This window comes from Marmota monax, unplaced genomic scaffold (genome assembly GCF_021218885.2).
Source record: "Marmota monax isolate L192 unplaced genomic scaffold, Marmota_monax_Labrador192_F-V1.1 WCK01_AAM20220418_F8-fsc00615, whole genome shotgun sequence".
In the NCBI taxonomy this organism is placed as follows: Eukaryota; Metazoa; Chordata; class Mammalia; order Rodentia; family Sciuridae; genus Marmota; species Marmota monax.
In genome coordinates this window covers 96,047-112,564 of record NW_026695016.1, presented here as the reverse complement: position 1 = coordinate 112,564, position 16,518 = coordinate 96,047, and the positions used below count along the sequence as shown (strand labels likewise).

The following is a 16,518-nucleotide window of genomic DNA, read 5'->3' as shown; positions in this document are numbered from 1 at the left end:
GGCTTCATGTTTGTGTTTTCCCCCAATGCATATTCTAGGTCTTTGAAATAAAGTTGTATATAAATGTGATTGTGTTATGAGGTGGGGCCTTCCCAAGATGAGCTTGACATATTCATGCTACACTCATGAATGAGATTAGTGTCCTTATTAAAGAGATTCCAATGAGCTCCCTGGTTGGTTTTGCCATATGAGGGCACTTAACAAAGATGCCATGTACAAAGGAGAAAGTACGTCCATATAATTCAATATTATTCAGTCTTAGAAAAGAAGAGAATTCTGACATCACCACATGGATGAATCTTGAAAATAGTAATGACATAGACACAAAAAGAAAAAAATATTTTTTTGTGGTGCTGGGGATTGAAAAAATAAAATATTGAATGAGTTTATTTATTTGAGATATACTAAAATCCAAGTCTACTAAAGTCTGCTATGGAAAATTTGCATGAAACCTAAACATATTATCCAGTATGCTTTAAATAATTTGTAGATTGCTTATAATACTTAGTACAATATAAAGGCTATGTAAATAATTGTTATATTGTACTATTCAGGAAAAAATATCACGACAAATATCTACATGTTCAGTACACATGCAATTTTATTTTCAAAATATATTTACATGTATATTATAAATATGTATTTGAAAATGCAAATTTTCAAAGGTAAATTTTCATTCCTTAAGACAATGAAGCACATCATATCATGAAAGATTCAAAGAGTTAAATACACTTATCAAAAAAATCTTCCAATCTTCACTCCTATGTTTGCTACCAGAAGTGCCTTCGAGTTGATTAAGGGAGTTATTGGTCAACTTTAATGTGGATGACTATAGCTCTGGGAGAATAAGGACATTCTCTGACTAGGAAGAAGAAAATCTGGAGTCACAAATCCAGCTTTGTAATGTTCCAATTGGTAGCTGGAAGTAAGCACTCAGCTAGAAGGTAGGATTTTATTCATAGAGTAATCAACACATGTATGGAGGCATGGGTTGACTCCACTTGGTAGCTGGATTACAGGAGACAGGTCTGGGAAGCAAAGTCATCCTATTCTTCTGATGTGAGGCAGCTTGCAAAGAAAAGACCAAGTTCACACAGCAACTCAAGTTTTCAGACCATAGTCTTCAAGTAAAAGGTACAGAGAAGACAATTCTTGTGTTCATTTAATTTTCAGATTATAAAGAATCAAAAAAGAAAGGCTTAATGTGTCATGACTGACAGTGCATTCAGTTTCCAGAACTCTACAGCTTGGCTACTAATGATTGACAGCGTGGGGATGATAACAGATTATGATTTCTGCCAAAACTGTGGATAAAATCAATGCTAGAAATCAAAACACATGAAGAGGCACTGCCTATCAATATGTGGTAAATAACCCTGCAAACAAATTCTTCTTTTCACAACTCAAAGAAGCTAGATAGGAGCTGGGCATGGTGGTGCATGCCTGTAATCCCTGTGGCTCTGGAGGCTGAGGTAGGAGTATCGTGAGTTCAAAGCCAGCCTCAGCCAAAGTAAGGCACTAAAGAACGCAGTGAGACCTTGTCTCTAAATAAAATACAAAATAGGGCTGGAGATGTGGCTCAGTGGTCTAGTGCCCCAGAGTTCAATCCCTGGTTAAAAAAAAAAAAAAAAAAAACTAGAATAGCTAAAGCTGGAGGCATCAGAAAAACCCAGTTTCAAATTATACCAGAGAACCATGGTATAGCATAAAAACAGACACATAAACCAATGGAATAAAATATAAAAAAAAAAAAACCAATTACAGTTATCTGATTCTTAAAAAAAGTGCCAAAAATATACATTTGAGAAAAGATAGGCCCTATAATAAAAGGTACTGGGGAAACTAGGAAGTAGTACATAAAAGAATAAATCTAGTTTCCTATCTCTCGCTCTGTACAAAAGTTAACTCAAAATGGAACAAAGACCTAAAAATTAGACTAGAAACTTTGCAAACTACTGGAAGAAAACATATGGATAGCACTCTAACATTTAGGTATAGGCAATGATTTTTTCAATAAGACTCCTAAAACTCAGAAAGAAATACCAAGAAATTGATAAACAAAATGACACAAAATTTAAAAGCTTATGTGCAACAAAGGAAACAATGGAATGAAGAGAGAGTCTATAGAATGGGAGACAATCTTTGCCAGCTACTCTTCAAACATAGTATTAACATGTAAATTATAAAAAGAACTCAAAAATCTCAATCCCTGTCCCCCACACAACCAACCAAATAACCCATTCAGGAAATTAGCAAATGAACAGAACAGACACTTCTTGAAAGAAGTAGAGATGGCCAACAATTACGGAAAGAAAAAAATGTCATCTTTAGCCATCAGGAAAATGCAAATCAAAACTACATTGAGATTCCATCTACTTCTAATTAGGATTGGCAATCATCAAGAACACAAAAAACAGTAAGTGTTGATGAGGATGTATGGAAAAAGAGTTCTTATACACTGCTAGTGGGAATATAAATTAGTACCACCTATATGAAAATAAGTATGGAGGGTCCTCAGAAAACTAATGACAGAGTTACCATATTATCCAGGTATACCACTACTCAGAATTTATCCAAAGAATTAAAGTTAGCATACTTGAAATGTACATGCATACCAATATTTATTTCAGCACAATTAAAAAGAGTGAAGTTATGGAATCAGCCTAGGAACTCGTAAACAGATGATTAGATAAAGGAAATGTGGTATATATACACAATGGAGTTTTATTCAGTCATGATTAAGAATAAAATTATGACATTTGTAGGAAAATGAATGGAACTCGAGATGATCAGGTCAAGTAATATAGACCAGACTCAGAAAGACAAATATTGCATGTTTTCTCTCTACATGTAGACTATAGGAAGAAAAGAAGATGATATGAAAGCAGTAGGGAGACTATCAGGGAAGGGGAAAGAGATAAGTGGGAGGTAAGTAGGAGAGGAGTAGATACATCAAGCATGTTGAATGCATGTATGCAAATTTCATATTGAAACCAATTATTTTATGCTATAATAAATGTATTGAAGTAGTTTTGGTTTACTGCACAGTAAAGCAAAACCCTTAAAACTGGTCTTGAAAGAAGTTGCTAGTTGCATAAGCCATTTCCTTGAGAGGATAGCTGCTTTCCAGAGGAGCAAACTCTTTCCTGGTCATAGTTTTTATTGTTTTCCAGATTTACCTTTGATATGATAAGTCCCTAGAATATAGGGTGACTCCTGTTGACAGGACACAGTCAGCTATGTGGCTGGAGGTAATCTCATGTCAAAATGTCATTTTTTATAAATTTTTACATTTCTTATTCTTGTTTTTCATTTGAAACATATTCCACTTTAAACATATTCTATGTAAACAGATTTTCCTTACATTCTCCCCTTAAAAATGTTTATTAAGCTGAGTGTTGACTGACTTGAGAATTATTAACTCCTGCGGGCTCAGTGTGAGGAGGACCCTAAGATTTTACGGACTTTACCTCTTGAAGGCCTGCCAAGTTCTTAAAAGTGAAACTCATGTTTTTGACAGAGAGAAGGGAAAAGTAGCATTTTGAAATAAGCCAAGAACATTCTACACAGAAAATGACTATCCTACAAGGTGAACGACTTCACCAAAGCTTTATTCAACTTGGGGAAAGGGAAATTATCTAACTCTAGCCCTCCATATCCATCCTGTCTCACCTAAGAGAGACAGTAAAGCTAAGAAGCACCAGTGAGTGGCACAGCTCAGAAGCTCAGGGCTACTAAAATACTGAGACTCAAAAGATTCCAGATGCATCTTCTCTTCCATACAACATGAATAAGGCTGCTGTATAATAATAGTGGATTACATGTGGAAGAACTGCAAGAGTTGGATTTCATCTATGAGGTGATTTCTAGTGACACCCAAAACAATAGACTAGATACAAAGACACTAGAGGAAATTTTATCCTCTCACATATACAGTTAATGGAAACAGCAAGTATAACCTAACTGCTAGATAGATAAACATAAAATCTCACAACAGTAGCTTATATAGTCATCCTCCCTTACCCACAGAGATACTCTCAAGATCTATAGTGGATGACAGAAACCACAAGAAGCACCAAATCCTATATATGTGTACTATGTTTTTGTTCTACATATATACCTATGGTAAACTTTAGTTTATAAATTAAGCACAGTAAAAACTTAACAGTAAATAATAATAAAATAGAACAACTAAAATTATACTGCAAAACTATACTTAAATATAAAACTATACTTAAAAATTAAGTTAGTTTATCTGAAAATATCTTAATGTACTGTACTCATCATCATCATCATCATCATTCTTCTTTTCTTCTTCTTCTTCTTCTTCTTCTTCTTCTTCTTCTTCTTCTTCTTCTTCTTCTTCCTCTTTGATGATGTGAGATGATGCCAGGTATATGTTATAAGATGCTATGAGTGAATGATATAGGCATAGTGAGGCAGCATTAGGCTACTAATGACCTGAAAATACGTGAGAAGGAGCTTCATGGGCTTTGAGTACTCTGGATTATCAAACCTTTATGGTGTTGAGTATGAAGCATATATGGTATAGATACGCTTACCATAGGAATAATTTACATCCTAGTTAGAGCAGAGAAGAATGACATGAGATTTTATCAAACTACTCTGAACAGTGAACAATTCAAATTTTAGAAATTATTTACACTTTTCCACTTAGAATTTTCAGACCATACTGGACCACCAGTAAATAAAACTATATAAAGTGAAATCATGGACAATGGGGCAACCCCTGTACCTCATTTCAGAGCCTTATATATTATGTATGACTCTCAAAGAAAACTGACAAGAATGCTTAATGGCAAGAAAAATCATAATTTGGAGAGACCCAAAGCCAGCATGAAAATCAGAATCAAACAAGATAGAGATGTAGGAATTATGAGACAAGAAATTTAAAATAACTATGGTTACTATGACAAATGTCTACTTGAAAATAGTGGGCAAGATGCAAAAATAGAGAGGTAATGCAAGCAGAAAGGTGGATAATCTAATAAAGACTGAAAAAATTGCTGGAAATCAAAATACTACAGGAAAACAATGACTTTCTTTTTGATTAGTTCATCTGTAAATTGGACACAGTCAAGGAAAGGTTCAAAAACCCTGAAAAAAGGTGAAGAAAAACATTTCAATCTAAAATGCAAAGAGGGAAAAATTGGAAAAAAAAAGAATTTCCAAGATCTTTGTGACAATGACAAAAGTGTAATATGCACAATGGGAATTCTAGAAGTTAAAAAATGATGAAAAGGAACAGAAATTTTAAAGCAATATGGATGGAAGAGTTTTCTAACATTAATGACAGCCACCAAACCACAAATTCATGAAGATCTGAAAAGTACTGCATACAACATTCTTCACATAGGTAAATCATATTCAAACTGCAGAAAATCATAGGAAAAAAGTGTTCAAAGCCAGAAAAGTGGAACAAAACTTTAAATATGAACCAGTTTGAGACTTTTATCAAACTTGTCAGAAACTATACAATCAAGAAGGAGAAGTAAAATATCTAAAGTGTTATAAAAACCAAACAATAATTATGAATGAAGGCTGCAAACAAAAGTGCACCACATCATGCCCTGAGTCTGGACCCATTGGGCCCATAGTGAGGTGCGGTATCACACCGATGTCTAAGCTTGTAGGGGGAGGATTTGAAGATGGCAGGCATCCACAAGAAGATGGCCTAGACCATCAGCATCTTTGTGGACCCCAGAGGTGGAACAAATGCACCCTTTCGCATTCAGGTCAACCTGTAAAGGCTGAAAGAATACTGCTCCAAGCTCATTCTCTTCCCCAGAAAGCCCTCCACTCCTAGATGGGATACAATTCTGCTGAAGAACTCCAACTGGCCACCAGCTGACAGGCCCAGTAATGCCTATCAGGAACATGTACAGAAGGAGAAAGTCAGAGTCTAGGCATTTGCCAGTCTCCTCATGGCTCCAGCCAATGCCCAGCTCTTTGGCATCTGGGCAAAAACGGTCAAGGAAGTTGCAGAACAGGAAGTCGAAAAGAAAATTAAAGCACTGTGGGGCTTTATAATAAGTGTTCTCTGTGAAGCTAAAAAAATAAAAAGGAGAAAAAAGTTAAGAACAAATAAAGACCCACTGAAATATAAATGGAGGAAATTTGTTAATAGCTCAAACTTACAAAAATTTTTAAAGGAGATTTTCTGATAAAAGGAAAATTAATAAGTAAGAAAGTTGGATCTACATAAAGAAGGGAGACCATTAAAGAATGAAGGTAAAATAAAATCCTCATTTTTTTATTCTATATAATCAAATAGAAAAATATTAATTGGATTGTATTGGGCAATAATAATACAAGGGTATACAAGAGTAGGCAAAATGAATGACAGAAATGTTATGTTATATGAGAAAGAAACTGGGAATACCCTGTTACAATGTAACAGTGCTAACCCTGAAGTTATATAGTGTTATTTGAGAGTGGATTTTGAATAGGTGTGTGTGTGTGTGTGTGTGTGTGTGTACCACACTAACACTAATCTATTTATAATTATTCATGTAAAAGCAAGGCAATAAACTATGTAAGGAAATACTGAAAAAATTGCAAGCAGAAATAGGTGAGTTATTTTTTTTTACTTGGAGAACTCAATGTCTTTCAATGAATAATCAACAGAACTAGCATTGAAACAAACAGTTCCATATCATTATGGTTTACAAATAGGTCTCATCCAAAAGCTCATGCATGAGACAATGCAAGAATTTTCAGAGGTGAATTGATTAGATTATGAGAACTTTAAATTAATTGGTAGATTAATCCACTGATAAAGATTCACTGGGTGGTAACTGGAGGAATAAGGTCACTGAAGGCATGATTTGGGGGTTCATATTGTATTACACTCTGACAAAGGATTTGTCTACAAAGTCCTGAGACTTTCTGTGAGGCTTAGTTTAGATGTAAGAGGCTAATTAATCTGGTGGAGAAAATTTCAAGGCAGCGTAGCATTCAGGCAGAGGCTTATATATTCCTGGGGGTTTTTAGCCAAGTTTACTATGATAATCAGGAGTAGAAAACAGAGAAGAAAGATTTGAAAAACTTGCAGTGTAGTCATAAAAGTGAGAATAAAACTAGGGATAAGGGAGATGTGGTTTTTAAAAGACACAGCCACTAAAAGGGAAGCTAGAAACAATAAGAAAGATGGCTTGAGGACATATAAGGACTGGCAAGATCATACACATCTCAGGCTCAAGGGTATAAAAGTAAAAATTTCTCTGAGAAGAAGCCATGGAGAATGCTGCTTAAACAGGGGGGCTTAAAAGTTGTTTCACAATGCTAAGCTACTCAGGCACTCAGAAGCAGCTGTAGCCATGGTCCCAGGAGCTTTAACTAGTGCTTGAGATTATGGCTTACCTTGGTGTCAACACATGGTGTTGATTCTGCAGGTTTGCAGGATACTGGAGTTAGGGGCTCAGGAAGCTTCCACTGAGATGTCAAAGGAAGTTCTGATAGGCCAGGCAAAGTGTAGCAGGGTTGAAATCCTCAAAGGCAGCCTGAGAGGGGTGATGCATGAAGATGTGAGAAGGAAGCCAGAGCTTCAATTGAGAATCCAAGATTAAGAGATGAGAGTAATTTGAAATGTCTGCAAAAGAAAGCTGCAGAAATCAAGGAAACCGCAACCAGAAATTCCACAGGAGTGGAGCTACACAAGCTCTTTGGATGGAACATTAGGATGCCTTGTGCTCCAGATGCTGGACATGGGCTACAGGACTCATTTGCCCACCTGGATTTCAGTCTTGCTTTCTTTGGTCCCATTTCTTCTTTCTGTGCTTATTTCTCTCCTGTGGAATGGAAATGTTTACTCTGTGCCACTCTCACAGCTAAGAGCTTGTCTTAAGTCTCAGATGAGATTCTGAAGTTGGACTCTTGGGCAATACTGAAAATGTTAAAACTAACGGGACTTCTGGAAATTGACTAATTGGGGAGCTGGTGGTAGAATGTTATGGTTTAGCTATAAAGTGTGCCCCCAAACTCATGTGTGAAACAATGCAAGAATTTTCAGAGCTCAAATAACTAGATTATGAGAAGTATAAACTAATCAGTGGATTCATCCACTGATAAAGACTGATTGGATGGTAACTGTAGGCAGGGAGCTTGTGGCTGGAGAGAGCAGATCACTAGGGGCATGAATTTTAGATTTTCATTTTGTTCTTGGTGAGTGGAGCTCTCTTTCTGCTTCCTGGTTGCCATGTGCTCTGCTGCTTCCCTCCACCATATCCTTCTGCCATGATGTTCTGCCTCACCTCAGGCCCAGAGCAATGAAATCAACCATCCATGTACTGAACCTCTAAAACCTCAAATAAACTTTCCTCCTTTAAGTCCTTCTTGTTCTGGCCTTTTGGTCACAGCAATGCAAAAGCTGACTAAAACACAATTATTAACTGGAAATAATTGACATCTATAGACTACTCCATCCAACAACAGCAGGATTCACATCCTTCTCAAGATCACATAGAACTCTATCCAAGATAGATCACATGCTAGGATATAAAATGTAACCGAACAAATTAAAAGAATGATTATCATATAAACCATGCCCTAGACAACAATGGAGCAAAGTAGAAAATATAATAGAGTAATACAACAAAATTCCCCAGAATTATTTTGAAAATTAAGATACTTGGTCAAAATTTGAGGAATGTAGAGAAAACAGTACTTAGAAGAAATATTTTAGCACTGGATGCCTATATTAAAGAGAAGAAAGATATATCATTGATAATTTAAGCATTCACATTAGGAAAATATACAAAGGGCCTAAATAAAGCTGAAAAAAGAGACAAAAAGTTAGAACCAAAATCAGTAAAATATTTAAAAAGGAAATCAATATCAAAAAGTTCACAAAATTCAAAGCTAATTTTTAAAAGATCAACCAAATTGATAGAAACCCATGCCAGGATAACTGGGAGAGAAGGGGAAACAGCAAAGAGAGAAGAAGGAGGAGGTAGGAGGAAGAGGAATGAGAAGAAGAAACAGACATAAAAGATTTTAAAACTACTAATATTAGAAATAAAAAAAGAAATTCATTGCCACTGATGTCATGGACATTAAAAGGTTAACAAAAGAATATCATGCAAATCATATATGTTTACATATTTGAAAATGGACTGATTCCTTGAAAGACACAAACTACCAAAACTCAGTGTTCTCATGTATTCATGAAGCTATAATAGAATACCACAAACTGGGTGAATTGACACAGATACCTATTTCTCATCTTACTGGAGGCTGAGTGATTCCAAAATCAATTCAAGCAATAATCAGTTTCAGTGTCTGATGAGGATCCACTTCCTGGAATATAGGAGGATATCTTCTCACTGTGTTCTCACATGGCAGAAGGGGTGAGGACCCCTGTGGCGTCTCTTACCAAAGCACTAATCTCATTCATGACGTTCCACCCTCAGAAATTAACTGCCTTTCAAAGTCCCTACTTCTTAATACCATCACATAGGAGATTATGTTTCAACTAATACATTTTAAAGGGACACAAACTCAGTCTATAGCATTCACAAAAGAAGAAATAATCTTGTATAGGTTTATATTTGGAATAAAAACAGGTGACTAATAAACAGCCTTCCAAGGAAGAAAGCACCAGCCACACACATACAAAAAAATTAATTGTGAATTCTACTGAAACATTAAGGAAGATATGACAATAATTATTTGCAATCTCTCGCCAAAAATGGAAGAATAGGGAACATTATTCAAATCATTCCATGGGTTTATAAAGCCAAAACAAGATAAAAGCATAAATAGAAAAAAATATGTGCTGGCTTAATATCTTAGATGAACATAGATTTTTAAAAATCCTCAAAAAAGTATTATCAAACAGAATCTAGCAATACATAATAGCAATTCTACACCAAGACCAAGTGATATTTACTCCAGGTGTTCGAGGTTGGCTAAACATTCAAAATATAGTTAAAGTGATTAACTCATCAATCAGACTAAAGAAGAAAAATCATTTGATCATATAACCAGGTCCAGAAAATGCACTTGACATACTCCAATGTTCATTCATAACTAAAACTTTCATGAAACTAGGAATTTAATGGAAATTCATTACATTAAAAATTCATTACAACTAAAAATTTATCAAAAACAAAGCAAAAGCCCCAACAGACAATCTTATACATAGTGTGAAAAACTTGCTCCTAAGATCAAAAGGACAGCATGTATGCCTCCTCTTACTGCTCCTGAATTCTTAGCTAATGCAGTAAGACAATAAAATAAAATGAAGGGTACATAGATTTGGAAGAAAAAATATTAAATGATCTTTATTCACAGATGAATTGACTTTATACATTGAAAATCTCAAAGATTCAACCAGAAAAACTTCTATATTTAATAAGTTATTATATAATGTTGTATGATATGAAGTTACTATACAAAGTCAACTACTTTCCTATATAGCCTTAATGAACAATTGCAATATAAAATTTAAAACCTAATATAATTTGCACTAGTGTCAAGAAAAAAATACTTGGAACATAATCTGGTAAGTATGGGTCAGGGTGTCTGGGGTTGTGGCTCAGTGATAGAGTGCTCACCTGGCACTTGTGCAGCACTGGGTTCCATCCTCAACACCACATAAAAATAAATAAATAAACTAAAAGTATTGTGTCAATCTACAACTAAAAATATTTTTAAAAACTGCTCAGGGTCTATATGAGGCTGGTTTTAACCCTCTGATGAAAAGAATAAATGAAGAAATGTATGATATGTCAAGATAATTGTACTGTCATGTGTAACTAACAAAAAAAAAAGCAACAAAAAAGAAGCAGTCAACATCCCCCCCCCCCAAAAAAAAAAAGAATTAAATGAATGAAGAATTGTACCGTGCTCATAGATAAGAAAAACTCAATGTTGTCAAGAGGTCACTTTTCCCCAACTTAACTATATATTAAATACAATTCCAGGGAAGGCACCAACAAATTATTTTGTGGAAGTAGATAAACTTATTCTAAAATTTGTATAGAAAGGCAAATTATCCTTAATAGTCAACAATACTGGAGAAGAAGAAAAATGTTGTTGAACTTGCAAATTGATCTATGGAACAGAATAGAGAATCCAGTAATAAAAGCACATAAATGTGGTTAACTGTTATTTTACAAAAAAAGCAAAGGTGATTCAATTTGGAAAGATAGTTTTTTCAAATTGAATGAAGTCATTGTATATTTATACATAGAAGGAGAGGAAGAAAGAAGAGAGATGAAGAAGCAGCAGAAGTAAAAGAAAAGGAATCTAGATACTATCTGTGTTTTTCATTTTTTCATTGCTGTTATTAAAGTACCCAGCAAAAATCACTTAGAGAAGGAAAGATTAATTTTGGCTCACAGTTTCAGAGGTTTGAGTCCTTGTTTGGCTGACTCAATTTCCTGAACCTGAGGTGAAACAGAATATCATGGTGGAGGGCTTAGTGAAAAAAAGCTGTTTAGTTTAGGGCAGCCAGGAAGCAGAGAAAGAGAGAGAGAGAGTGGGGCTCTGGAGAAGATAAACTCCAGGTCAACTCCAAAGTGACCTACTTGCTCCAAATAGGTCTCACCTCCCAGATTTCCATTCAGCTATCACTGGATTAATCCCCTGATGAGTTCAGAGCACTGATGATCCAGTCTTTGCCTAAAAGCTCCACCTCTGCACCATGCATTCAGCACATGAGCCCTTTGGGGAACATTCCAGATTCAAACCATAACACTAACATAACCCTTGCTCCTTTCAATGAATCAATAAACATTAACTCAACCTGTGTCTTAGATCTAAATTTTATTAACATCATTTTGAATTGAGAAATCATAATTGTATATAATAATGTGGTGCTATGTAATTTTATACACACATGCACACACACCACACACATACAATTTGGAATTCTTAAAAAGTCAAGTTCATTAATGTATCTACTTAGTCCTTTGCTGATCTATTATATTTTTGTGGTGAAACATTTTAAACTCACTTTGAGTTATTTTGAAATTTATAATAAGGGACTTGCTCAGGGTATAAGAACTGGGTGAAAGCAGGATACTGCCTACTGCTGCTGCACAGCTGCCTGAAAGGCTCAGTCCACTGTGAGATACTGTCCTTCCACTGCAGCCTACTGGCCCTGGACCCTGACCTGGGCCCCAGCACCACCTGCTGTGGGGCACTCATGGTGCAGTCCATGTGCCGATCAGTTTCAGCCACAGTGTCAGGTGTTCGCAGATGGAAACAGAAGATTTGAGACACCACAACAGAAACAGAGACATGCACTTGGGAAACTGATGGTGTGGCCATTGGCTCATGGATGTTTGGGAATAGCCAAAGCCTGCATGCCCCAAGGACTAACAGACAAAGCAGAACCTGAGGAATAAGATGCAGCTGTTCTTTTAAAGTTGATCAACTCCTGTGATTGCTTTTCGGTTGATTGAAAGAAAGTCACAAAGGTGATTAAGTGTCACAATGAGATCATGCAATTTTTAGAGAGGAAAGTATTATCTACTTGGTTCCCAGACTTTCAGATAAAGATCCAAAATTCTTGAATGAATTTAAGAATATCCCAAAGATTGTGGTATGACAGTATAGAATAGAACAGTTGACATCTGACTGGGCTGTTAACATCTCTAAGATCAGCAAGATGGGTATAAATGTAAAACCAGAAGTTACCTGTTAGGGTCCATAAACAAGTCAAGATTGCGCCTGGCACTTTGCCAGAGGGAGTGGTTTGTGAAGTAATGCCAGCGAGCCATTAGGATGATAGAGATTCCTTAATGACTGACTGCTGTGTCTATATTATGTCAATTAAGTTAAGCTGTGTGTAATCATTAAGAAGATGATTCCTTATTGGTTGACTGCTGTATCTAGTTTATGTTAATTAAGTTAAGCTGTGTATTCAGTTATGTATATACACTTCTCTGTCCCATAATAAATCGGCTCCTGCTGCTTCAATCTTCAAAAGTTGATCGTCACTCACCCCCCTGGCTATTTTGCCCAGCCAACTGGGCTGCAGCAGATGGTGGCCCGTACGGGGAGCCCCAGGACACTCAGGGGTGAGTGATGAGGAAAAACTGCCTGTCCCTAGATAGGACGGGAGCAAATCTGCTCGTCCCTAAGCAGACAGGGCGAGAGGAAGTATGGCCACTTTAAGAAGATGGAGAAGATAGATGCAGTATATTTGTGTCTTGTTTTGTCTCAGTGTATTGTATTGTCTTTGTGATGAAAATATGGAAGGGGTGATAGGTAAATTGATAAGGGAAAGAGGCACCCCAGTGGAACCAAGAACAGTTAGGCATGTGTTGATAAAAGCCCAGGAACTCTAATCAGAAAGAAGAAGAAAGTTCAAAGGAGGAAAGATTATCAAGGAAAAGATTGCAACAAAAGGCTACTACTAAATACTTTTCATTACCAGAGGATGCGTGAAGAGGCGCCGAGGCTGCTGCATGTGCGAGCCAGACACAGTGCAGCAAGGACTTTTCAAGCGGCAGCAGCAACGGGCCCTTCCCCACCCCAGCCCGGGGAGTGGGACGCCACTGCTGCGAGCCCAAATCCAGACCTGACCTGGAGGCACAGTCTTGCAAGCTTTCACTCCCTGTGCCTGGTGGCAGTTTGAGTCCAGGACACTCCCCGGGCCATCTGGGACTGCCAGGGGATGCTACAGCCGGCTTGTAGGATGCGCCTGATGCCCCTGATGTTTGGTTATTTCCAATGTCAATAACTACAATGGTTCTCCCACACCTGGAGGCTAATGAGTAATGAGCACCTTTAAGGCCTATTTCAAATATAAAAAACCTTGAGATAATGTACTAAATTGTTCAGAAGGGGTTGTTTTCTTAGTGGAATGCTAATGGATTTTCTTTAGCCAGCATTGCGGGAGTTCCTGCCTTCGCCCAGTGCCAGTGAGGATGAGGGTGGAAGAATTTCCAGTGTTGCTGAGAACCAGACAAGACTTCGGATCATCATAAGCTAGCTGCCTGCAGAACTTACCTGGACTGCGATTTAAGCTAGCTGTCTGCAGAACTTACCTGGACTGTGATTCAACTTACCTGGACTGTGATTCAACTTACCTGGACTGTGAATTTACCTAGACTGTGAATTTACCTGGACTGTAATTTACCTGGACTATGTGTTAGTTCACAATGCATATAAGTATCTGTGGATGCAACGAATTGTGGTAGTACCCGGTATCTTTGCTGATGGTGTCATCTGTGGTACAATTTTTCCAAGGGCTTCTTACTTGGAGCCATCAATTGGCTTGGTATCCTGGCATTTTGTATCCTCCCCTTCTGCTTGTGGCAGATTATTTATGGTGTTTGTGTAAAAACCACTATGGTTGTTATCCACAAGTGTGGCTGAGTGTGTTGGGCCAGTAGTCAAAGACGGGTAAGATCCAATTACAATGGTACCAAACTAAGACAGGAGGCTGACGATTTGAGATCAGACCACCCAGTGATGGTTAAGGACCGTATGTAGTATTGGACAACCTAAAACAGGCACAGTACCTAAGCCACATACTTGTTATTTAAATTAAACAAAAGGGGGAGATGTTAGGTCCATAAACAAGTCAAGATGGCGCCTGGCACTTTGCCAGAGGGAGTGGTTTGTGAAGTAAAGCCAGTGAGCCATTAGGATGATAGAGATTCCTTAATGACTGACTGCTGTGTCTATATTATGTCAATTAAGTTAAGCTGTGTGTAATCATTAAGATGATGATTCCTTATTGGTTGACTGCTGTATCTAGTTTATGTTAATTAAGTTAAGCTGTGTATTTAGTTATGTATATATACCTCTCTGTCCCTTAATGAAGCGGCTCCCATTGCATGAATCTTCACAAGTTGATAGTCACTCACCCCACCCCCCACCCCCCACCCCCCGGCTATTTTGCCAGCCAGCCGGGCTGTGGCAGTTACCTGAGTGCAAGCCAATTAAATGAAATCAAAATGGATTACTAAAGGAAGAACTTCAAGAGATGTATCTTCAAGCATAAGAACAAGAGGTGTTGCCTGAAGTGATCTCAAATTGCCTGGAAGTGGTGAAGGAATTTTGGAGAAACAATGAAGATCTTAGAAATGATCTTAGATCTTAGAGAAGACATGCAGAAGCTTGACAGCCTCCATGCACAGGATCAAAAAAGAGATTCCAAGGAACCTGGGAGACAAACACCTGGAAAGAAGGACTGAGGTTGGCCTTCAACAAATGCAGGCAGGTATTGTGAAATTCAGCATGGCTTCCAGCCCAGGCATCCTTTTTGTGCAAAAGAAATATATGTATGTGTGTGTGTGTGTGTGTGTGTGTGTGTGTGTATATATATATATATATATATATATATATATATATATATATATATATATTCACAAATTTGGGGTTGTGTAATACATACCAGTTGTGTAATACATACCAGTCTAAAAATATTAGATACTCTTCTGCCATTGCTGTTAACATCCAGGGATTTTTTACTATTTCAAAGTTGAGATTCTTTTCCGGTCCTGGCCTGTAGCTGTTTATCATGGTAAAGGCCAGGCTTTTTTCAAGAGCTCACACAGAGTGCTCTGTCCCCTGCTAGATGTGTCATATCCCCCTGCTTGCTGACTGACTGTGTCACTCATGGAGATGGCCACGGGTGGGCCAAATAAATGTTGAGATAGAAACTTTCCCATTTTGGAAGAAGGCAAGAGGAAAAACTGCCTTGAAGGCTATTTTTTAGCCAACTTAATTCAGAGCTGAATTGTTACTAAGGAGTTTGAATAGACTGAGGTTGGAGGCCAGGGGAAAGCCATGGTGGTCAGTGTAGGACTGGATAACAGTGAGTGACTTTACTGACCAATGTAGTGGGAGGGCCCAGGCCCATGTCAGGGGAATCACGGGGAAGGCTCAGTTGGCAGCTTGTTTGTGATGTACTTATGGGAAGTAAACTCTGTGGCAGCCATGGTTATATTTGTGTAGTTATATATCTAATGTTGGGTGCAGGGCCTGGCCCTCATTGCCCAGTGGGTATTCATTTAGCTGAATATTCATCTGTTGGCCTTTGAGTATTTATAATTATAAATGTCATACTGTTAATTAAGCTTGGTCCTTAATTATAAAATTTAAGAATGAAATTTCAACATTCTTATAAAATTAAGATAGCATTTCATTTTAACAGATGCACAAATTCATTTGTAGTTACTCCCACCCCAAATTTCCCACTCCTGACTTCACCCTATTTGTTCCTGAATCACACAAGCACTGTACCATTGTATCAGTGGTCTATGGGGTAGGCCTCACTTTCACCTTACCCTCCATATGGTCATTTGCAAGGCCAGTGGTACTAAACTGGATCAGATTAACTCTGAACCCATGTTCCCAGAATTTTGCTTGGAAGAAGTGCACCATACCAAGCCTGAGCAAATGTGACCATGCTCCTTTGCCTATTCAGCTTCCCATCAAGGCTGTAATTTGTAAAGAATGGGTAGAGGGAGGAGGTATATTTGACATATATGTTTACATTAAAATGCATTTAATATAATTCTATAAAACCTGGGT

General features: G+C 37.3%; 1 pseudogene; it reads left to right on the top strand.

Annotated features, from left to right (window-relative positions):
* Positions 1-15,176, top strand: part of LOC124081413 (uncharacterized protein CXorf38-like) — a 32,792-nt pseudogene extending 17,616 nt beyond the window's left edge.
* Positions 15,177-16,518: the final 1,342 nt, after the last annotated feature.